This window comes from Oncorhynchus kisutch, unplaced genomic scaffold (assembly GCF_002021735.2).
Source record: "Oncorhynchus kisutch isolate 150728-3 unplaced genomic scaffold, Okis_V2 scaffold1084, whole genome shotgun sequence".
Classification (NCBI taxonomy): Eukaryota; Metazoa; Chordata; class Actinopteri; order Salmoniformes; family Salmonidae; genus Oncorhynchus; species Oncorhynchus kisutch.
This window is the reverse complement of record NW_022263029.1, coordinates 14,966-41,069: the sequence shown is the minus strand read 5'-3', so window position 1 is coordinate 41,069 and position 26,104 is coordinate 14,966. Positions and strand designations below refer to the sequence as shown.

General features: G+C 40.4%; 1 pseudogene; it reads right to left on the bottom strand.

Annotated features, from left to right (window-relative positions):
- LOC116364460 (slit homolog 2 protein-like) overlaps window positions 1-26,104 on the bottom strand; it is an 83,720-nt pseudogene that overhangs the window by 43,182 nt on the left and 14,434 nt on the right.

Here is a 26,104-nt window from a genome sequence, read left to right as displayed (position 1 = left end):
GTGGTATCTCCTAACTCAGATCCTGAATGTGCAGTATCTCCTAACTCACAGTTCCTGAATGTGTGGTATCTCCTAACTCAGTTCCTGAATGTATGGTATCTCCTAACTCAGATCCTGAATGTATGGTATCTCCTAACTCACAGGAACTGAATGTATGGTATCTCCTAACTCACAGGAACTGAATGTATGGTATCTCCTAACTCAGTTCCTGAATGTATGGTATCTCCTAACTCAGATCCTGAATGTATGGTATCTCCTAACTCACAGGAACTGAATGTATGGTATCTCCTAACTCACGGGAACTGAATGTATGGTATCTCCTAACTCACAGGAACTGAATGTATGTTATCTCCTAACTCAGTTCCTGAATGTATGGTATCTCCTAACTCAGATCCTGAATGTATGGTATAGCCTAACTCAGTTCCTGAATGTATGGTATCTCCTAACTCACAGGAACTGAATGTATGGTATCTCCTAACTCAGTTCCTGAATGTATGGTTTCTCCTAACTCACATGAACTGAATGTATGGTATCTCCTAACTCAGTTCCTGAATGTATGGTATCTCCTAACTCAGTTCCTGAATGTATGGTATCTCCTAACTCAGTTCCTGAATGTATGGTATCTCCTAACTCACAGGAACTGAATGTATGGTATCTCCTAACTCAGATCCTGAATGTATGGTATCTCCTAACTCACAGGAACTGAATGTATGGTATCTCCTAACTCAGTTCCTGAATGTATGGTATCTCATAACTCACAGGAACTGAATGTATGGTATCTCCTAACTCAGATCCTGAATGTATGGTATCTCCTAACTCACAGGAACTGAATGTATGGTATCTCCAAACTCAGGTAATGAATGTATGGTATCTCCTAACTCAGTTCCTGAATGTATGGCATCTCCTAACTCACAGGTACTGAATGTGTGGTATCTCTTAACTCACAGGAACTGAATGTATGGTATCTCCTAACTCAGATCCTGAATGTATGGTATCTCCTAACTCAGATTCTGAATGTATGGTATCTCCTAACTCAGATCCTGAATGTATGGTATCTCCTAACTCAGTTCCTGAATGTATGGTATCTCCTAACTCAGTTCCTGAATGTATGGTATCTCCTAACTCAGTTCCTGAATGTATGGTATCTCCTAACTCACAGGAACTGAATGTATGGTATCTCCTAACTCAGATCCTGAATGTATGGTATCTCCTAACTCACAGGAACTGAATGTATGGTATCTCCTAACTCAGTTCCTGAATGTATGGTATCTCATAACTCACAGGAACTGAATGTATGGTATCTCCTAACTCAGATCCTGAATGTATGGTATCTCTTAACTCACAGGAACTGAATGTATGGTATCTCCAAACTCAGTTAATGAATGTATGGTATCTCCTAACTCAGTTCCTGAATGTATGGCATCTCCTAACTCACAGGTACTGAATGTGTGATATCTCTTAACTCACAGGAACTGAATGTATGGTATCTCCTAACTCAGATCCTGAATGTATGGTATCTCCTAACTCAGATTCTGAATGTATGGTATCTCCTAACTCAGATCCTGAATGTATGGTATCTCCTAACTCAGAGTTCCTGAATGTGTGGTATCTCCTAACTCAGATCCTGAATGTGCAGTATCTCCTAACTCACAGTTCCTGAATGTGTGGTATCTCCTAACTCAGTTCCTGAATGTATGGTATCTCCTAACTCAGATCCTGAATGTATGGTATCTCCTAACTCACAGGAACTGAATGTATGGTATCTCCTAACTCACAGGAACTGAATGTATGGTATATCCTAACTCAGAGTTCCTGAATGTGTGGTATCTCCTAACTCAGATCCTGAATGTGCAGTATCTCCTAACTCACAGTTCCTGAATGTGTGGTATCTCCTAACTCAGTTCCTGAATGTGTGGTATCTCCTAACTCAGATCCTGAATGTGCAGTATCTCCTAACTCACAGTTCCTGAATGTGTGGTATCTCCTAACTCAGTTCCTGAATGTATGGTATCTCCTAACTCAGATCCTGAATGTATGGTATCTCCTAACTCACAGGAACTGAATGTATGGTATCTCCTAACTCACAGGAACTGAATGTATGGTATCTCCTAACTCACAGGAACTGAATGTATGTTATCTCCTAACTCAGTTCCTGAATGTATGGTATCTCCTAACTCAGATCCTGAATGTATGGTATCTCCTAACTCAGTTCCTGAATGTATGGTATCTCCTAACTCACAGGAACTGAATGTATGGTATCTCCTAACTCATATCCTGAATGTATGGTATCTCCTAACTCACAGGAACTGAATGTATGGTATCTCCTAACTCAGTTCCTGAATGTATGGTATCTCATAACTCACAGGAACTGAATGTATGGTATTTCCTAACTCAGATCCTGAATGTATGGTATCTCCTAACTCACAGGAACTGAATGTATGGTATCTCCAAACTCAGTTAATGAATGTATGGTATCTCCTAACTCAGTTCCTGAATGTATGGTATCTCCTAACTCACAGGTACTGAATGTGTGGTATCTCTAAACTCACAGGAACTGAATGTATGGTATCTCCTAACTCAGATCCTGAATGTATGGTATCTCCTAACACAGATTCTGAATGTATGGTATCTCCTAACTCAGATCCTGAATGTATGGTATCTCCTAACTCAGATCCTGAATGTATGGTATCTCCTAACTCAGAGTTCCTGATTGTGTGGTATCTCCTAACTCAGATCCTGAATGTGCAGTATCTCCTAACTCACAGTTCCTGAATGTGTGGTATCTCCTAACTCAGTTCCTGAATGTATGGTATCTCCTAACTCAGATCCTGAATGTATGGTATCTCCTAACTCACAGGAACTGAATGTATGGTATCTCCTAACTCACAGGAACTGAATGTATGGTATCTCCTAACTCAGTTCCTGAATGTATGGTATCTCCTAACTCAGATCCTGAATGTATGGTATCTCCTAACTCACAGGAACTGAATGTATGGTATCTCCTAACTCACGGGAACTGAATGTATGGTATCTCCTAACTCACAGGAACTGAATGTATGTTATCTCCTAACTCAGTTCCTGAATGTATGGTATCTCCTAACTCAGATCCTGAATGTATGGTATAGCCTAACTCAGTTCCTGAATGTATGGTATCTCCTAACTCACAGGAACTGAATGTATGGTATCTCCTAACTCAGTTCCTGAATGTATGGTTTCTCCTAACTCACATGAACTGAATGTATGGTATCTCCTAACTCAGTTCCTGAATGTATGGTATCTCCTAACTCAGTTCCTGAATGTATGGTATCTCCTAACTCAGTTCCTGAATGTATGGTATCTCCTAACTCACAGGAACTGAATGTATGGTATCTCCTAACTCAGATCCTGAATGTATGGTATCTCCTAACTCACAGGAACTGAATGTATGGTATCTCCTAACTCAGTTCCTGAATGTATGGTATCTCATAACTCACAGGAACTGAATGTATGGTATCTCCTAACTCAGATCCTGAATGTATGGTATCTCCTAACTCACAGGAACTGAATGTATGGTATCTCCAAACTCAGTTAATGAATGTATGGTATCTCCTAACTCAGTTCCTGAATGTATGGCATCTCCTAACTCACAGGTACTGAATGTGTGGTATCTCTTAACTCACAGGAACTGAATGTATGGTATCTCCTAACTCAGATCCTGAATGTATGGTATCTCCTAACTCAGATTCTGAATGTATGGTATCTCCTAACTCAGATCCTGAATGTATGGTATCTCCTAACTCAGAGTTCCTGAATGTGTGGTATCTCCTAACTCAGATCCTGAATGTGCAGTATCTCCTAACTCACAGTTCCTGAATGTGTGGTATCTCCTAACTCAGTTCCTGAATGTATGGTATCTCCTAACTCAGATCCTGAATGTATGGTATCTCCTAACTCACAGGAACTGAATGTATGGTATCTCCTAACTCACAGGAACTGAATGTATGGTATATCCTAACTCAGAGTTCCTGAATGTGTGGTATCTCCTAACTCAGATCCTGAATGTGCAGTATCTCCTAACTCACAGTTCCTGAATGTGTGGTATCTCCTAACTCAGTTCCTGAATGTGTGGTATCTCCTAACTCAGATCCTGAATGTGCAGTATCTCCTAACTCACAGTTCCTGAATGTGTGGTATCTCCTAACTCAGTTCCTGAATGTATGGTATCTCCTAACTCAGATCCTGAATGTATGGTATCTCCTAACTCACAGGAACTGAATGTATGGTATCTCCTAACTCACAGGAACTGAATGTATGGTATCTCCTAACTCACAGGAACTGAATGTATGTTATCTCCTAACTCAGTTCCTGAATGTATGGTATCTCCTAACTCAGATCCTGAATGTATGGTATCTCCTAACTCAGTTCCTGAATGTATGGTATCTCCTAACTCACAGGAACTGAATGTATGGTATCTCCTAACTCATATCCTGAATGTATGGTATCTCCTAACTCACAGGAACTGAATGTATGGTATCTCCTAACTCAGTTCCTGAATGTATGGTATCTCATAACTCACAGGAACTGAATGTATGGTATTTCCTAACTCAGATCCTGAATGTATGGTATCTCCTAACTCACAGGAACTGAATGTATGGTATCTCCAAACTCAGTTAATGAATGTATGGTATCTCCTAACTCAGTTCCTGAATGTATGGTATCTCCTAACTCACAGGTACTGAATGTGTGGTATCTCTAAACTCACAGGAACTGAATGTATGGTATCTCCTAACTCAGATCCTGAATGTATGGTATCTCCTAACTCAGATTCTGAATGTATGGTATCTCCTAACTCAGATCCTGAATGTATGGTATCTCCTAACTCAGATCCTGAATGTATGGTATCTCCTAACTCAGAGTTCCTGATTGTGTGGTATCTCCTAACTCAGATCCTGAATGTGCAGTATCTCCTAACTCACAGTTCCTGAATGTGTGGTATCTCCTAACTCAGTTCCTGAATGTATGGTATCTCCTAACTCAGATCCTGAATGTATGGTATCTCCTAACTCACAGGAACTGAATGTATGGTATCTCCTAACTCACAGGAACTGAATGTATGGTATCTCCTAACTCAGAGTTCCTGAATGTGTGGTATCTCCTAACTCAGATCCTGAATGTGCAGTATCTCCTAACTCACAGTTCCTGAATGTGTGGTATCTCCTAACTCAGTTCCTGAATGTATGGTATCTCCTAACTCAGATCCTGAATGTATGGTATCTCCTAACTCACAGGAACTGAATGTATGGTATCTCCTAACTCACGGGAACTGAATGTATGGTATCTCCTAACTCACAGGAACTGAATGTATGTTATCTCCTAACTCAGTTCCTGAATGTATGGTATCTCCTAACTCAGATCCTGAATGTATGGTATAGCCTAACTCAGTTCCTGAATGTATGGTATCTCCTAACTCACAGGAACTGAATGTATGGTATCTCCTAACTCAGTTCCTGAATGTATGGTTTCTCCTAACTCACATGAACTGAATGTATGGTATCTCCTAACTCAGTTCCTGAATGTATGGTATCTCCTAACTCAGTTCCTGAATGTATGGTATCTCCTAACTCAGTTCCTGAATGTATGGTATCTCCTAACTCACAGGAACTGAATGTATGGTATCTCCTAACTCAGATCCTGAATGTATGGTATCTCCTAACTCACAGGAACTGAATGTATGGTATCTCCTAACTCAGTTCCTGAATGTATGGTATCTCATAACTCACAGGAACTGAATGTATGGTATCTCCTAACTCACAGGAACTGAATGTATGGTATCTCCTAACTCAGATCCTGAATGTATGGTATCTCCTAACTCAGATCCTGAATGTATGGTATCTCCTAACTCACAGGTACTGAATGTGTGGTATCTCTTAACTCACAGGAACTGAATGTATGGTATCTCCTAACTCAGATCCTGAATGTATGGTATCTCCTAACTCAGATCCTGAATGTATGGTATCTCCTAACTCAGAGTTCCTGAATGTGTGGTATCTCCTAACTCAGATCCTGAATGTGCAGTATCTCCTAACTCACAGTTCCTGAATGTGTGGTATCTCCTAACTCAGTTCCTGAATGTATGGTATCTCCTAACTCAGATCCTGAATGTATGGTATCTCCTAACTCAAAGGAACTGAATGTATGGTATCTCCTAACTCACAGGAACTGAATGTATGGTATATCCTAACTCAGAGTTCCTGAATGTGTGGTATCTCCTAACTCAGATCCTGAATGTGCAGTATCTCCTAACTCACAGTTCCTGAATGTGTGGTATCTCCTAACTCAGTTCCTGAATGTATGGTATCTCCTAACTCAGATCCTGAATGTATGGTATCTCCTAACTCACAGGAACTGAATGTATGGTATCTCCTAACTCAGAGTTCCTGAATGTGTGGTATCTCCTAACTCAGATCCTGAATGTGCAGTATCTCCTAACTCACAGTTCCTGAATGTGTGGTATCTCCTAACTCAGTTCCTGAATGTATGGTATCTCCTAACTAAGATCCTGAATGTATGGTATCTCCTAACTCACAGGAACTGAATGTATGGTATCTCCTAACTCACAGGAACTGAATGTATGGTATCTCCTAACTCACAGGAACTGAATGTATGGTATCTCCTAACTCAGTTCCTGAATGTATGGTATCTCATAACTCACAGGAACTGAATGTATGGTATTTCCTAACTCAGATCCTGAATGTATGGTATCTCCTAACTCACAGGAACTGAATGTATGGTATCTCCAAACTCAGTTAATGAATGTATGGTATCTCCTAACTCAGTTCCTGAATGTATGGTATCTCCTAACTCACAGGTACTGAATGTGTGGTATCTCTAAACTCACAGGAACTGAATGTATGGTATCTCCTAACTCAGATCCTGAATGTATGGTATCTCCTAACTCAGATTCTGAATGTATGGTATCTCCTAACTCAGATCCTGAATGTATGGTATCTCCTAACTCAGATCCTGAATGTATGGTATCTCCTAACTCAGAGTTCCTGAATGTGTGGTATCTCCTAACTCAGATCCTGAATGTGCAGTATCTCCTAACTCACAGTTCCTGAATGTGTGGTATCTCCTAACTCAGATCCTGAATGTATGGTATCTCCTAACTCAGATCCTGAATGTATGGTATCTCCTAACTCAGTTCCTGAATGTATGGTATCTCCTAACTCACAGGAACTGAATGTATGGTATCTCCTAACTCAGATCTTGAATGTATGGTATCTCCTAACTCACATGAACTGAATGTATGGTATCTCCTAACTCAGTTCCTGAATGTATGGTATCTCCTAACTCAGATCCTGAATGTATGGTATCTCCTAACTCAGATCCTGAATGTATGGTATCTCCTAACTCAGAGTTCCTGAATGTGTGGTATCTCCTAACTCAGATCCTGAATGTGCAGTATCTCCTAACTCACAGTTCCTGAATGTGTGGTATCTCCTAACTCAGTTCCTGAATGTATGGTATCTCCTAACTCAGATCCTGAATGTATGGTATCTCCTAACTCAAAGGAACTGAATGTATGGTATCTCCTAACTCACAGGAACTGAATGTATGGTATATCCTAACTCAGAGTTCCTGAATGTGTGGTATCTCCTAACTCAGATCCTGAATGTGCAGTATCTCCTAACTCACAGTTCCTGAATGTGTGGTATCTCCTAACTCAGTTCCTGAATGTATGGTATCTCCTAACTCAGATCCTGAATGTATGGTATCTCCTAACTCACAGGAACTGAATGTATGGTATCTCCTAACTCAGAGTTCCTGAATGTGTGGTATCTCCTAACTCAGATCCTGAATGTGCAGTATCTCCTAACTCACAGTTCCTGAATGTGTGGTATCTCCTAACTCAGTTCCTGAATGTATGGTATCTCCTAACTAAGATCCTGAATGTATGGTATCTCCTAACTCACAGGAACTGAATGTATGGTATCTCCTAACTCACAGGAACTGAATGTATGGTATCTCCTAACTCACAGGAACTGAATGTATGGTATCTCCTAACTCAGTTCCTGAATGTATGGTATCTCATAACTCACAGGAACTGAATGTATGGTATTTCCTAACTCAGATCCTGAATGTATGGTATCTCCTAACTCACAGGAACTGAATGTATGGTATCTCCAAACTCAGTTAATGAATGTATGGTATCTCCTAACTCAGTTCCTGAATGTATGGTATCTCCTAACTCACAGGTACTGAATGTGTGGTATCTCTAAACTCACAGGAACTGAATGTATGGTATCTCCTAACTCAGATCCTGAATGTATGGTATCTCCTAACTCAGATTCTGAATGTATGGTATCTCCTAACTCAGATCCTGAATGTATGGTATCTCCTAACTCAGATCCTGAATGTATGGTATCTCCTAACTCAGAGTTCCTGAATGTGTGGTATCTCCTAACTCAGATCCTGAATGTGCAGTATCTCCTAACTCACAGTTCCTGAATGTGTGGTATCTCCTAACTCAGTTCCTGAATGTATGGTATCTCCTAACTCAGATCCTGAATGTATGGTATCTCCTAACTCAGTTCCTGAATGTATGGTATCTCCTAACTCACAGGAACTGAATGTATGGTATCTCCTAACTCAGATCTTGAATGTATGGTATCTCCTAACTCACATGAACTGAATGTATGGTATCTCCTAACTCAGTTCCTGAATGTATGGTATCTCCTAACTCAGTTCCTGAATGTATGGTATCTCCTAACTCAGTTCCTGAATGTATGGTATCTCCTAACTCACAGGAACTGAATGTATGGTATCTCCTAACTCAGATCCTGAATGTATGGTATCTCCTAACTCACAGGAACTGAATGTATAGTATCTCCTAACTCAGTTCCTGAATGTATGGTATCTCCTAACTCACAGGAACTGAATGTATGGTATCTCCTAACTCAGATCCTGAATGTATGGTATCTCCTAACTCACAGGAACTGAATGTATGGTATCTCCAAACTCAGTTAATGAATGTATGGTATCTCCTAACTCAGTTCCTGAATGTATGGTATCTCCTAACTCACAGGTACTGAATGTATGGTATCTCCTAACTCACAGGAACTGAATGTATGGTATCTCCTAACTCACAGGAACTGAATGTATGGTATCTCCTAACTCACAGGAACTGAATGTATGTTATCTCCTAACTCAGTTCCTGAATGTATGGTATCTCCTAACTCAGATCCTGAATGTATGGTATCTCCTAACTCAGTTCCTGAATGTATGGTATCTCCTAACTCACAGGAACTGAATGTATGGTATCTCCTAACTCAGATCCTGAATGTATGGTATCTCATAACTCACAGGAACTGAATGTATGGTATCTCCTAACTCAGTTCCTGAATGTATGGTATCTCATAACTCACAGGAACTGAATGTATGGTATCTCCAAACTCAGTTAATGAATGTATGGTATCTCCTAACTCAGTTCCTGAATGTATGGTATCTCCTAACTCAGATTCTGAATGTATGGTATCTCCTAACTCAGATCCTGAATGTATGGTATCTCCTAACTCAGATCCTGAATGTATGGTATCTCCTAACTCAGAGTTCCTGAATGTGTGGTATCTCCTAACTCAGATCCTGAATGTGCAGTATCTCCTAACTCACAGTTCCTGAATGTGTGGTATCTCCTAACTCAGTTCCTGAATGTATGGTATCTCCTAACTCAGATCCTGAATGTATGGTATCTCCTAACTCACAGGAACTGAATGTATGGTATATCCTAACTCACAGGAACTGAATGTATGTTATCTCCTAACTCAGTTCCTGAATGTATGGTATCTCCTAACTCAGATCCTGAATGTATGGTATATCCTAACTCAGTTCCTGAATGTATGGTATCTCCTAACTCACAGGAACTGAATGTATGGTATCTCCTAACTCAGATCCTGAATGTATTGTATCTCCTAACTCACAGGAACTGAATGTATGGTATCTCCTAACTCAGTTCCTGAATGTATGGTATCTCATAACTCACAGGAACTGAATGTATGGTATCCCCTAACTCACAGGAACTGAATGTATGGTATCTCCAAACTCAGTTAATGAATGTATGGTATCTCCTAACTCAGTTCCTGAATGTATGGTATCTCCTAACTCACATGTACTGAATGTGTGGTATCTCCTAACTCAGATTCTGAATGTATGGTATCTCCTAACTCAGATCCTGAATGTATGGTATCTCCTAACTCAGATCCTGAATGTATGGTATCTCCTAACTCAGATTTCTTGAATGTGTGGTATCTCCTAAATCAGATCCTGAATGTATGGTATCTCCTAACTCAGTTCCTGAATGTATGGTATCTCCTAACTCACAGGAACTGAATGTGTGGTATCTCCTAACTCACAGGAACTGAATGTGTGGTATCTCCTAACTCAGTTCCTGACTGTATGGTGTCTCCTAACTCAGATTCTGAATGTATGGTATCTCCTAACTCAGATCCTGAATGTATGGTTTCTCCTAACTCAGATCCTGAATGTATGGTATCTCCTAACTCAGATCCTGAATGTGTGGTATCTCCTAACTCAGTTCCTGAATGTATGGTATCTCCTAACTCAGATCCTGAATGTATGGTATCTCCTAACTCAGATCCTGAATGTGTGGTATCTCCTAACTCAGATCCTGAATGTGTGGTATCTCCTAACTCACAGGAACTGAATGTATGGTATCTCCTAACTCACAGGAACTGAATGTATGGTATCTCCTAACTCAGATCTTGAATGTATGGTATCTCCTAACTCACAGGAACTGAATGTATGTTATCTCCTAACTCAGTTCCTGAATGTATGGTATCTCCTAACTCAGATCCTGAATGTATGGTATCTCCTAACTCAGTTTCTGAATGTATGGTATCTCCTAACTCACAGGAACTGATTGTATGGTATCTCCTAACTCAGATCCTGAATGTATGGTATCTCCTAACTCACAGGAACTGAATGTATGGTATCTCCTAACTCACAGGAACTGAATGTATGGTATCTCCTAACTCAGATCCTGAATGTATGGTATCTCCTAACTCACAGGAACTGAATGTATGGTATCTCCAAACTCAGTTAATGAATGTATGGTATCTCCTAACTCAGTTCCTGAATGTATGGTATCTCCTAACTCAGATCCTGAATGTATGGTATCTCCTAACTCACAGGAACTGAATGTATGGTATCTACTAACTCAAAGGAACTGAATGTATGGTATCTCCTAACTCACAGTTCCTGAATGTGTGGTATCTCCTAACTCAGTTCCTGAATGTATGGTATCTCCTAACTCAGATCCTGAATGTATGGTACCTCCTAACTCACAGGAACTGAATGTATGCTATCTCCTAACTCACAGGAACTGAATGTATGGTATCTCCTAACTCACAGGAACTGAATGTATGGTATCTCCAAACTCAGTTAATGAATGTATGGTATCTCCTAACTCAGTTCCTGAATGTATGGTATCTCCTAACTCAGATTCTGAATGTATGGTATCTCCTAACTCAGATCCTGAATGTATGGTATCTCCTAACTCAGATCCTGAATGTATGGTATCTCCTAACTCAGAGTTCCTGAATGTGTGGTATCTCCTAACTCAGATCCTGAATGTGCAGTATCTCCTAACTCACAGTTCCTGAATGTGTGGTATCTCCTAACTCAGTTCCTGAATGTATGGTATCTCCTAACTCAGATCCTGAATGTATGGTATCTCCTAACTCACAGGAACTGAATGTATGGTATATCCTAACTCACAGGAACTGAATGTATGTTATCTCCTAACTCAGTTCCTGAATGTATGGTATCTCCTAACTCAGATCCTGAATGTATGGTATATCCTAACTCAGTTCCTGAATGTATGGTATCTCCTAACTCACAGGAACTGAATGTATGGTATCTCCTAACTCAGATCCTGAATGTATTGTATCTCCTAACTCACAGGAACTGAATGTATGGTATCTCCTAACTCAGTTCCTGAATGTATGGTATCTCATAACTCACAGGAACTGAATGTATGGTATCCCCTAACTCACAGGAACTGAATGTATGGTATCTCCAAACTCAGTTAATGAATGTATGGTATCTCCTAACTCAGTTCCTGAATGTATGGTATCTCCTAACTCACATGTACTGAATGTGTGGTATCTCCTAACTCAGATTCTGAATGTATGGTATCTCCTAACTCAGATCCTGAATGTATGGTATCTCCTAACTCAGATCCTGAATGTATGGTATCTCCTAACTCAGATTTCTTGAATGTGTGGTATCTCCTAAATCAGATCCTGAATGTATGGTATCTCCTAACTCAGTTCCTGAATGTATGGTATCTCCTAACTCACAGGAACTGAATGTGTGGTATCTCCTAACTCACAGGAACTGAATGTGTGGTATCTCCTAACTCAGTTCCTGACTGTATGGTGTCTCCTAACTCAGATTCTGAATGTATGGTATCTCCTAACTCAGATCCTGAATGTATGGTTTCTCCTAACTCAGATCCTGAATGTATGGTATCTCCTAACTCAGATCCTGAATGTGTGGTATCTCCTAACTCAGTTCCTGAATGTATGGTATCTCCTAACTCAGATCCTGAATGTATGGTATCTCCTAACTCAGATCCTGAATGTGTGGTATCTCCTAACTCAGATCCTGAATGTGTGGTATCTCCTAACTCACAGGAACTGAATGTATGGTATCTCCTAACTCACAGGAACTGAATGTATGGTATCTCCTAACTCAGATCTTGAATGTATGGTATCTCCTAACTCACAGGAACTGAATGTATGTTATCTCCTAACTCAGTTCCTGAATGTATGGTATCTCCTAACTCAGATCCTGAATGTATGGTATCTCCTAACTCAGTTTCTGAATGTATGGTATCTCCTAACTCACAGGAACTGATTGTATGGTATCTCCTAACTCAGATCCTGAATGTATGGGTATCTCCTAACTCACAGGAACTGAATGTATGGTATCTCCTAACTCACAGGAACTGAATGTATGGTATCTCCTAACTCAGATCCTGAATGTATGGTATCTCCTAACTCACAGGAACTGAATGTATGGTATCTCCAAACTCAGTTAATGAATGTATGGTATCTCCTAACTCAGTTCCTGAATGTATGGTATCTCCTAACTCAGATCCTGAATGTATGGTATCTCCTAACTCACAGGAACTGAATGTATGGTATCTACTAACTCAAAGGAACTGAATGTATGGTATCTCCTAACTCACAGTTCCTGAATGTGTGGTATCTCCTAACTCAGTTCCTGAATGTATGGTATCTCCTAACTCAGATCCTGAATGTATGGTACCTCCTAACTCACAGGAACTGAATGTATGCTATCTCCTAACTCACAGGAACTGAATGTATGGTATCTCCTAACTCACAGGAACTGAATGTGTGGTATCTCCTAACTCAGTTCCTGACTGTATGGTATCTCCTAACTCAGATTCTGAATGTATGGTATCTCCTAACTCAGATCCTGAATGTATGGTATCTCCTAACTCAGATCCTGAATGTATGGTATCTCCTAACTCAGATCCTGAATGTATGGTATCTCCTAACTCAGATCCTGAATGTGTGGTGTCTCCTAACTCAGTTCCTGAATGTGTGGTATCTCCTAACTCAGTTCCTGAATGTATGGTATCTCCTAACTCAGATCCTGAATGTATGGTATCTCCTAACTCAGATCCTGAATGTGTGGTATCTCCTAACTCAGATCCTGAATGTGTGGTATCTCCTAACTCACAGGAACTGAATGTATGGTATCTCCTAACTCACAGGAACTGAATGTATGGTATCTCCTAACTCAGATCTTGAATGTATGGTATCTCCTAACTCACAGGAACTGAATGTATGTTATCTCCTAACTCAGTTCCTGAATGTATGGTATCTCCTAACTCAGATCCTGAATGTATGGTATCTCCTAACTCAGTTTCTGAATGTATGGTATCTCCTAACTCACAGGAACTGATTGTATGGTATCTCCTAACTCAGATCCTGAATGTATGGTATCTCCTAACTCACAGGAACTGAATGTATGGTATCTCCTAACTCACAGGAACTGAATGTATGGTATCTCCTAACTCAGATCCTGAATGTATGGTATCTCCTAACTCACAGGAACTGAATGTATGGTATCTCCAAACTCAGTTAATGAATGTATGGTATCTCCTAACTCAGTTCCTGAATGTATGGTATCTCCTAACTCAGATCCTGAATGTATGGTATCTCCTAACTCACAGGAACTGAATGTATGGTATCTACTAACTCAAAGGAACTGAATGTATGGTATCTCCTAACTCACAGTTCCTGAATGTGTGGTATCTCCTAACTCAGTTCCTGAATGTATGGTATCTCCTAACTCAGATCCTGAATGTATGGTACCTCCTAACTCACAGGAACTGAATGTATGCTATCTCCTAACTCACAGGAACTGAATGTATGGTATCTCCTAACTCACAGGAACTGAATGTATGTTATCTCCTAACTCAGTTCCTGAATGTATGGTATCTCCTAACTCAGATCCTGAATGTATGGTATCTCCTAACTCAGATTTCTTGAATGTGTGGTATCTCCTAAATCAGATCCTGAATGTATGGTATCTCCTAACTCAGTTCCTGAATGTATGGTATCTCCTAACTCACAGGAACTGAATGTGTGGTATCTCCTAACTCACAGGAACTGTATGTGTGGTATCTCCTAACTCAGTTCCTGACTGTATGGTATCTCCTAACTCAGAGTCTGAATGTATGGTATCTCCTAACTCAGATCCTGAATGTATGGTATCTCCTAACTCAGATCCTGAATGTATGGTATCTCCTAACTCAGATCCTGAATGTATGGTATCTCCTAACTCAGATCCTGAATGTGTGGTGTCTCCTAACTCAGTTCCTGAATGTGTGGTATCTCCTAACTCAGTTCCTGAATGTATGGTATCTCCTAACTCAGATCCTGAATGTATGGTATCTCCTAACTCAGATCCTGAATGTGTGGTATCTCCTAACTCAGATCCTGAATGTGTGGTATCTCCTAACTCACAGGAACTGAATGTATGGTATCTCCTAACTCACAGGAACTGAATGTATGGTATCTCCTAACTCAGATCTTGAATGTATGGTATCTCCTAACTCACAGGAACTGAATGTATGTTATCTCCTAACTCAGTTCCTGAATGTATGGTATCTCCTAACTCAGATCCTGAATGTATGGTATCTCCTAACTCAGTTTCTGAATGTATGGTATCTCCTAACTCACAGGAACTGATTGTATGGTATCTCCTAACTCAGATCCTGAATGTATGGTATCTCCTAACTCACAGGAACTGAATGTATGGTATCTCCTAACTCACAGGAACTGAATGTATGGTATCTCCTAACTCAGATCCTGAATGTATGGTATCTCCTAACTCACAGGAACTGAATGTATGGTATCTCCAAACTCAGTTAATGAATGTATGGTATCTCCTAACTCAGTTCCTGAATGTATGGTATCTCCTAACTCAGATCCTGAATGTATGGTATCTCCTAACTCACAGGAACTGAATGTATGGTATCTACTAACTCAAAGGAACTGAATGTATGGTATCTCCTAACTCACAGTTCCTGAATGTGTGGTATCTCCTAACTCAGTTCCTGAATGTATGGTATCTCCTAACTCAGATCCTGAATGTATGGTACCTCCTAACTCACAGGAACTGAATGTATGCTATCTCCTAACTCACAGGAACTGAATGTATGGTATCTCCTAACTCACAGGAACTGAATGTATGTTATCTCCTAACTCAGTTCCTGAATGTATGGTATCTCCTAACTCAGATCCTGAATATATGGTATATCCTAACTCAGTTCCTGAATGTATAGTATCTCCTAACTCAGATCCTGAATGTATGGTATCTCCTAACTCACATGAATTGAATGTATGGTATCTCCTAACTCAGTTCCTGAATGTATGGTATCTCCTAACTCAGTTCCTGAATGTATGGTATCTCCTAACTCAGTTCCTGAATGTATGGTATCTCCTAACTCACAGGAACTGAATGTGTGGTATCTCAAAACTCACAGGAACTGAATGTATGGTATATCCTAACTCAGATCCTGAATGTGTGGTGTCTCCTAACTCACAGGAACTGAATGTGTTGTATCTCCTAACTCAGATCCTGAATGTATGGTATCTCCTAACTCAGTTCCTGAATGTATGGTATCTCCTAACTCAGTTTCTGAATGTATGGTATCTCCTAACTCACAGGAACTGATTGTATGGTATCTCCTAACTCAGATCCTGAATGTATGGTATCTCCTAACTCACAGGAACTGAATGTATGGTATCTCCTAACTCAGTTCCTGAATATATGGTATCTCATAACTCACAGGAACTGAATGTATGGTATCTCCTAACTCAGATCCTGAATGTATGGTATCTCCTAACTCACAGGAACTGAATGTATGGTATCTCCAAACTCAGTTAATGAATGTATGGTATCTCCTAACTCAGTTCCTGAATGTATGGTATCTCCTAACTCAGATCCTGAATGTATGGTATCTCCTAACTCACAGGAACTGAATGTATGGTATCTCCTAACTCAGATCCTGAATGTATGGTATCTCCTAACTCACAGGAACTGAATGTATGGTATCTCCTAACTCAGTTCCTGAATATATGGTATCTCATAACTCACAGGAACTGAATGTATGGTATCTCCTAACTCAGATCCTGAATGTATGGTATCTCCTAACTCACAGGAACTGAATGTATGGTATCTCCAAACTCAGTTAATGAATGTATGGTATCTCCTAACTCAGTTCCTGAATGTATGGTATCTCCTAACTCAGATCCTGAATGTATGGTATCTCCTAACTCACAGGAACTGAATGTATGCTATCTCCTAACTCACAGGAACTGAATGTATGGTATCTCCTAACTCACAGGAACTGAATGTATGTTATCTCCTAACTCAGTTCCTGAATGTATGGTATCTCCTAACTCAGATCCTGAATGTATGGTATATCCTAACTCAGTTCCTGAATGTATGGTATCTCCTAACTCAGATCCTGAATGTATGGTATCTCCTAACTCACATGAATTGAATGTATGGTATCTCCTAACTCAGTTCCTGAATGTATGGTATCTCCTAACTCAGTTCCTGAATGTATGGTATCTCCTAACTCAGTTCCTGAATGTATGGTATCTCCTAACTCACAGGAACTGAATGTGTGGTATCTCCTAACTCACAGGAACTGAATGTGTGGTATCTCCTAACTCAGTTCCTGAATGTATGGTTACTCCTAACTCAGATTCTGAATGTATGGTATCTCCTAACTCAGATCCTGAATGTATGGTATCTCCTAACTCAGATCCTGAATGTGTGGTATCTCCTAACTCAGATCCTGAATGTGTGGTATCTCCTAACTCACAGGAACTGAATGTATGGTATCTCCTAACTCACAGGAACTGAATGTATGGTATCTCCTAACTCAGATCTTGAATGTATGGTATCTCCTAACTCACAGGAACTGAATGTATGTTATCTCCTAACTCAGTTCCTGAATGTATGGTATCTCCTAACTCAGATCCTGAATGTATGGTATCTCCTAACTCAGTTTCTGAATGTATGGTATCTCCTAACTCACAGGAACTGATTGTATGGTATCTCCTAACTCAGATCCTGAATGTATGGTATCTCCTAACTCACAGGAACTGAATGTATGGTATCTCCTAACTCACAGGAACTGAATGTATGGTATCTCCTAACTCAGATCCTGAATGTATGGTATCTCCTAACTCACAGGAACTGAATGTATGGTATCTCCAAACTCAGTTAATGAATGTATGGTATCTCCTAACTCAGTTCCTGAATGTATGGTATCTCCTAACTCAGATCCTGAATGTATGGTATCTCCTAACTCACAGGAACTGAATGTATGGTATCTACTAACTCAAAGGAACTGAATGTATGGTATCTCCTAACTCACAGTTCCTGAATGTGTGGTATCTCCTAACTCAGTTCCTGAATGTATGGTATCTCCTAACTCAGATCCTGAATGTATGGTACCTCCTAACTCACAGGAACTGAATGTATGCTATCTCCTAACTCACAGGAACTGAATGTATGGTATCTCCTAACTCACAGGAACTGAATGTATGTTATCTCCTAACTCAGTTCCTGAATGTATGGTATCTCCTAACTCAGATCCTGAATATATGGTATATCCTAACTCAGTTCCTGAATGTATAGTATCTCCTAACTCAGATCCTGAATGTATGGTATCTCCTAACTCACATGAATTGAATGTATGGTATCTCCTAACTCAGTTCCTGAATGTATGGTATCTCCTAACTCAGTTCCTGAATGTATGGTATCTCCTAACTCAGTTCCTGATGTATGGTATCCTCCTAACTCACAGGAACTGAATGTGTGGTATCTCCTAACTCACAGGAACTGAATGTATGGTATATCCTAACTCAGATCCTGAATGTGTGGTGTCTCCTAACTCACAGGAACTGAATGTGTTGTATCTCCTAACTCAGATCCTGAATGTATGGTATCTCCTAACTCAGTTCCTGAATGTATGGTATCTCCTAACTCAGTTTCTGAATGTATGGTATCTCCTAACTCACAGGAACTGATTGTATGGTATCTCCTAACTCAGATCCTGAATGTATGGTATCTCCTAACTCACAGGAACTGAATGTATGGTATCTCCTAACTCAGTTCCTGAATATATGGTATCTCATAACTCACAGGAACTGAATGTGTGGTATCTCCTAACTCACAGGAACTGAATGTATGGTATCTCCTAACTCTCAGATCCTGAATGTGTGGTGTCTCCTAACTCACAGGAACTGAATGTATGGTATCTCCTAACTCAGATCCTGAATGTGTGGTATCTCCTAACTCAGTTCCTGAATGTATGGTATCTCCTAACTCAGATCCTGAATGTATGGTATCTCCTAACTCACAGGAACTGAATGTGTGGTATCTCCTTACTCAGATCCTGAATGTGTGGTATCTCCTTACTCAGATCCTGAATGTGTGGTGTCTCTTAACACAGATCCGGAATGTATGGTATCTCCTACTCACAGGAACCGAATGTATGGTATCTCCTAACTCAGATCCTGAATGTATGGTATCTCCTAACTCAGATCCTGAATGTGTGGTATCTCCTAACTCAGATCCTGAATGTGTGGTATCTCCTAACTCAGATCCTGAATGTATGGTATCTCCTAACTCGATCCTGAATGTGTGGTATCTCCTAACTCAGATCCTGAATGTGTGGTATCTCCTAACTCAGATCCTGAATGTGTGGTATCTCCTAACTCAGATCCTGAATGTATGGTATCTCCTAACTCAGATCCTGAATGTATGGTATCTCCTAACTCAGATCCTGAATGTGTGTGTCTCCTAACTCAGTTCCTGAATGTGTGGTATCTCCTAACTCAGTTCCTGAATGTATGGTATCTCCTAACTCAGATCCTGAATGTATGGTATCTCCTAACTCAGATCCTGAATGTGTGGTATCTCCTAACTCAGATCCTGAATGTGTGGTATCTCATAACTCACAGGAACTGAATGTATGGTATATCCTAACTCAGATCCTGAATGTGTGGTGTCTCCTAACTCACAGGAACTGAATGTGTGTATCTCCTAACTCAGATCCTGAATGTATGGTATCTCCTAACTCAGATCCTGAATGTGTGGTATCTCCTAACTCAGATCCTGAATGTGTGGTATCTTCCTAACTCACAGGAACTGAATGTATTGGTATCTCCTAACACAGATCCTGAATGTGTGGTGTCTCCTAACTCACAGGAACTGAATGTATGGTATCTCCTAACTCAGATCCTGAATGTATGGTATCTCCTAACTCAGATCCTGAATGTGTGGTATCTCCTAACTCACAGGAACTGAATGTATGGTATCTCCTAACACAGATCCTGAATGTGTGGTGTCTCCTAACTCACAGGAACTGAATGTATGGTATCTCCTAACTCAGATCCTGAATGTATGGTATCTCCTAACTCAGTTCCTGAATGTGTGGTATCTCCTAACTCACAGGAAACTGAATGTATGGTATCTCCTACCTCACAGGAACTGAATGTGTGGTATCTCCTAACTCACAGGAACTGAATGTATGGTATCTCCTAACTCTCAGATCCTGAATGTGTGGTGTCTCCTAACTCACAGGAACTGAATGTATGGTATCTCCTAACTCAGATCCTGAATGTGTGGTATCTCCTAACTCAGTTCCTGAATGTATGGTATCTCCTAACTCAGATCCTGAATGTATGGTATCTCCTAACTCACAGGAACTGAATGTGTGGTATCTCCTTACTCAGATCCTGAATGTGTGGTATCTCCTTACTCAGATCCTGAATGTGTGGTGTCTCTTAACACAGATCCGGAATGTATGGTATCTCCTAACTCACAGGAACCGAATGTATGGTATCTCCTAACTCAGATCCTGAATGTATGGTATCTCCTAACTCAGATCCTGAATGTGTGGTATCTCCTAACTCAGATCCTGAATGTGTGGTATCTCCTAACTCAGATCCTGAATGTATGGTATCTCCTAACTCAGATCCTGAATATATGGTATATCCTAACTCAGTTCCTGAATGTATAGTATCTCCTAACTCAGATCCTGAATGTATGGTATCTCCTAACTCACATGAATTGAATGTATGGTATCTCCTAACTCAGTTCCTGAATGTATGGTATCTCCTAACTCAGTTCCTGAATGTATGGTATCTCCTAACTCAGTTCCTGAATGTATGGTATCTCCTAACTCACAGGAACTGAATGTGTGGTATCTCAAAACTCACAGGAACTGAATGTATGGTATATCCTAACTCAGATCCTGAATGTGTGGTGTCTCCTAACTCACAGGAACTGAATGTGTTGTATCTCCTAACTCAGATCCTGAATGTATGGTATCTCCTAACTCAGTTCCTGAATGTATGGTATCTCCTAACTCAGTTTCTGAATGTATGGTATCTCCTAACTCACAGGAACTGATTGTATGGTATCTCCTAACTCAGATCCTGAATGTATGGTATCTTCCTAACTCACAGGAACTGAATGTATGGTATCTCCTAACTCAGTTCCTGAATATATGGTATCTCATAACTCACAGGAACTGAATGTATGGTATCTCCTAACTCAGATCCTGAATGTATGGTATCTCCTAACTCACAGGAACTGAATGTATGGTATCTTCCAAACTCAGTTAATGAATGTATGGTATCTCCTAACTCAGTTCCTGAATGTATGGTATCTCCTAACTCAGATCCTGAATGTATGGTATCTCCTAACTCACAGGAACTGAATGTATGGTATCTCCTAACTCAGATCCTGAATGTATGGTATCTCCTAACTCACAGGAACTGAATGTATGGTATCTCCTAACTCAGTTCCTGAATATATGGTATCTCATAACTCACAGGAACTGAATGTATGGTATCTCCTAACTCAGATCCTGAATGTATGGTATCTCCTAACTCACAGGAACTGAATGGTATGTATCTCCAAACTCAGTTAATGAATGTATGGTATCTCCTAACTCAGTTCCTGAATGTATGGTATCTCCTAACTCAGATCCTGAATGTATGGTATCTCCTAACTCACAGGAACTGAATGTATGCTATCTCCTAACTCACAGGAACTGAATGTATGGTATCTCCTAACTCACAGGAACTGAATGTATGTTATCTCCTAACTCAGTTCCTGAATGTATGGTATCTCCTAACTCAGATCCTGAATGTATGGTATATCCTAACTCAGTTCCTGAATGTATGGTATCTCCTAACTCAGATCCTGAAATGTATGGTATCTCCTAACTCACATGAATTGAATGTATGGTATCTCCTAACTCAGTTCCTGAATGTATGGTATCTCCTAACTCCAGTTCCTGAATGTATGGTATCTCCTAACTCAGTTCCTGAATGTATGGTATCTCCTAACTCACAGGAACTGAATGTGTGGTATCTCCTAACTCACAGGAACTGAATGTGTGGTACTCCTAACTCAGTTCCTGAATGTATGGTTACTATCTACTAACTCAGATTCTGAATGTAGGTATCTCCTAACTCAGATCCTGAATGTATGGTATCTCCTAACTCAGATCCTGAATGTTGTGGTATCTCCTAACTCACAGGGAACTGAATATGTATGGTATCTCCTAACTCACAGGAACTGAATGTATGGTATCTCCTACTCAGATCTTGAATGTATGGTATCTCCTAACTCACAGGAACTGGAATGTATGTTATCTCCTAACTCAGTTCCTGAATGTATGGTATCTCCATAACTCAGATCCTGAATGTATGGTATCTCCTAACTCAGTTTCTGAATGTATGGTATCTCCTAACTCACAGGAACTGATTGTATGGTATCTCCTAACTCCAGATCCTGAATGTATGGTATCTCCTAACTCACAGGAACTGAATGTATGGTATCTCCTAACTCACAGGAACTGAATGTATGGTATCTCCTAACTCAGATCCTGAATGTATGGTATCTCCTAACTCACAGGAACTGAATGTATGGTATCTCCTAACTCAGTTCCTGAATGTATGGTATCTCCTAACTCAGTTCCTGAATGTATGGTATCTCCTAACTCAGATCCTGAATGTATGGTATCTCCTAACTCACAGGAACTGAATGTATGGTATCTCCTAACTCAAAGGAACTGAATGTATGGTATCTCCTAACTCACAGTTCCTGAATGTGTGGTATCTCCTAACTCAGTTCCTGAATGTATGGTATCTCCTAACTCAGATCCTGAATGTATGGTATCTCCTAACTCACAGGAACTGAATGTATGCTATCTCCTAACTCACAGGAACTGAATGTATGGTATCTCCTAACTCACAGGAACTGAATGTATGTTATCTCCTAACTCAGTTCCTGAATGTATGGTATCTCCTAACTCAGATCCTGAATGTATGGTATATCCTAACTCAGTTCCTGAATGTATGGTATCTCCTAACTCAGATCCTGAATGTATGGTATCTCCTAACTCACATGAATTGAATGTATGGTATCTCCTAACTCAGTTTCCTGAAATGTATGTATCTCCTAACTCAGTTCCTGAATGTATGGTATCTCCTAACTCAGTTCCTGAATGTATGGTATCTCCTAACTCACAGGAACTGAATGTGTGGTATCTCCTAACTCACAGGAACTGAATGTATGGTATATCCTAACTCAGATCCTGAATGTGTGGTGTCTCCTAACTCACAGGAACTGAATGTGTTGTATCTCCTAACTCAGATCCTGAATGTATGGTATCTCCTAACTCAGTTCCTGAATGTATGGTATCTCCTAACTCAGTTTCTGAATGTATGGTATCTCCTAACTCACAGGAACTGATTGTATGGTATCTCCTAACTCAGATCCTGAATGTATGGTATCTCCTAACTCACAGGAAACTGAATGTATGGTATCTCCTAACTCAGTTCCTGAATATATGGTATCTCATAACTCACAGGAACTGAATGTGTGGTATCTCCTAACTCACAGGAACTGAATGTATGGTATCTCCTAACTCTCAGATCCTGAATGTGTGGTGTCTCCTAACTCACAGAACTGAATGTATGGTATCTCCTAACTCAGATCCTGAATGTGTGGTATCCCTAACTCAGTTCCTGAATGTATGGTATCTTCCTAACTCAGATCCTGAATGTATGGTATCTCCTAACTCACAGGAACTGAATGTGTGGTATCTCCTTACCAGATCCTGAATGTGTGGTATCTCCTTACTCAGATCCTGAATGTGTGGTGTCTCTTAACACAGATCCGGAATGTATGGTATCTCCTAACTCACAGGAACCGAATGTATGGTATCTCCTAACTCAGATCCTGAATGTATGGTATCTCCTAACTCAGATCCTGAATGTGTGGTATCTCCTAACTCAGAATCCTGAATGTGTGGTATCTCCTAACTCAGATCCTGAATGTATGGTATCTCCTAACTCAGATCCTGAATGTGTGGTATCTCCTAACTCAGATCCTGAATGTGTGGTATCTCCTACTCAGATCCTGAATGTGTGGTATCTCCTAACTCAGATCCTGAATGTATGGTATCTCTACTCAACTCAGATCCTGAATGTATGGTATCTCCTAACTCAGATCCTGAATGTGTGGTGTCTCCTAACTCAGTTCCTGAATGTGTGGTATCTCCTAACTCAGTTCCTGAATGTATGGTATCTCCTAACTCAGATCCTGAATGTATGGTATCTCCTAACTCAGATCCTGAATGTATGGTATCTCCTAACTCAGATCCTGAATGTGTGGTATCTCCTAACTCACAGGAACTGAATGTATGGTATCTCCTAACTCAGATCCTGAATGTGTGGTGTCTCCTAACTCACAGGAACTGAATGTGTGGTATCTCCTAACTCAGATCCTGAATGTATGGTATCTCCTAACTCAGATCCTGAATGTGTGGTATCTCCTAACTCAGATCCTGAATGTGTGGTATCTCCTAACTCACAGGAACTGAATGTATGGTATCTCCTAACTCAGATCCTGAATGTGTGGTAGTGTCTCCTAACTCACAGGAACCTGAATGTATGGTATCTCCTAACTCAGATCCTGAATGTATGGTATCTCCTAACTCAGATCCTGAATGTGTGGTATCTCCTAACTCACAGGAACTGAATGTATGGTATCTCCTAACACAGATCCTGAATGTGTGGTATCTCCTAACTCACAGGAACTGAATGTATGGTATCTCCTAACTCAGATCCTGAATGTATGGTATCTCCTAACTCAGTTCCTGAATGTATGGTATCTCCTAACTCACAGGAACTGAATGTATGGTATCTCCTAACTCACAGGAACTGAATGTGTGGTATCTCCTAACTCACAGGAACTGAATGTATGGTATCTCCTAACTCAGATCCTGAATGTGTGGTGTCTCCTAACTCACAGGAACTGAATGTATGGTATCTCCTAACTCAGATCCTGAATGTGTGGTATCTCCTAACTCAGTTCCTGAATGTATGGTATCTCCTAACTCAGATCCTGAATGTATGGTATCTCCTAACTCACAGGAACTGAATGTGTGGTATCTCCTTACTCAGATCCTGAATGTGTGGTATATCCTTACTAGACCTGGTGTCTCTTAACACAGATCCGGAATGTATGGTATCTCCTAACTCACAGGAACCGAATGTATGGTATCTCCTAACTCAGATCCCTGAATGTATGGTATCTCCTAACTCAGATCCTGAATGTTGTGGTATCTCCTAACTCAGATCCTGAATGTGTGGTATCTCCTAACTCAGATCCTGAATGTATGGTATCTCCTAACTCCAGATCCTGAATGTGTGGTATCTCCTAACTCAGATCCTGAATGTGTGGGTATCTCCTAACTCAGATCCTGAAGTGTGGTATCTCCTAACTCAGATCCTGAATGTATGGTATCTCCTAACTTCACATCCTGAATGTATGGTATCTCCTAACTCAGATCCTGAATGTGTGGTGTCTCCTAACTCAGTTCCTGAATGTGTGGTATCTCCTAACTCAGTCCTGAATGTATGGTACCTCCTAACTCAGATCCTGAATGTGTGGTTTTTCTCCTAACTCAGATCCTGAATGTGTGGTATCTCATAACTCACAGGAACTGAATGTATGGTATATCCTAACTCAGATCCTGAATGTGTGGTGTCTCCTAACTCACAGGAACTGAATGTGTTGTATCTCCTAACTCAGATCCTGATGTATGGTATCTCCTAACTCAGATCCTGAATGTGTGGTATCTCCTAACTCACAGGAACTGAATGTATGGTATCTCCTAACACAGATCCTGAATGTGTGGTGTCTCCTAACTCACAGGAACTGAATGTATGGTATCTCCTAACTCAGATCCTGAATGTATGGTATCTCCTAACTCAGTTCCTGAATGTGTGGTATCTCCTAACTCACAGGAACTGAATGTATGGTATCTCCTAACTCACAGGAACTGAATGTGTGGTATCTCCTAACTCACAGGAACTGAATGTATGGTATCTCCTAACTCTCAGATCCTGAATGTGTGGTGTCTCCTAACTCACAGGAACTGAATGTATGGTATCTCCTA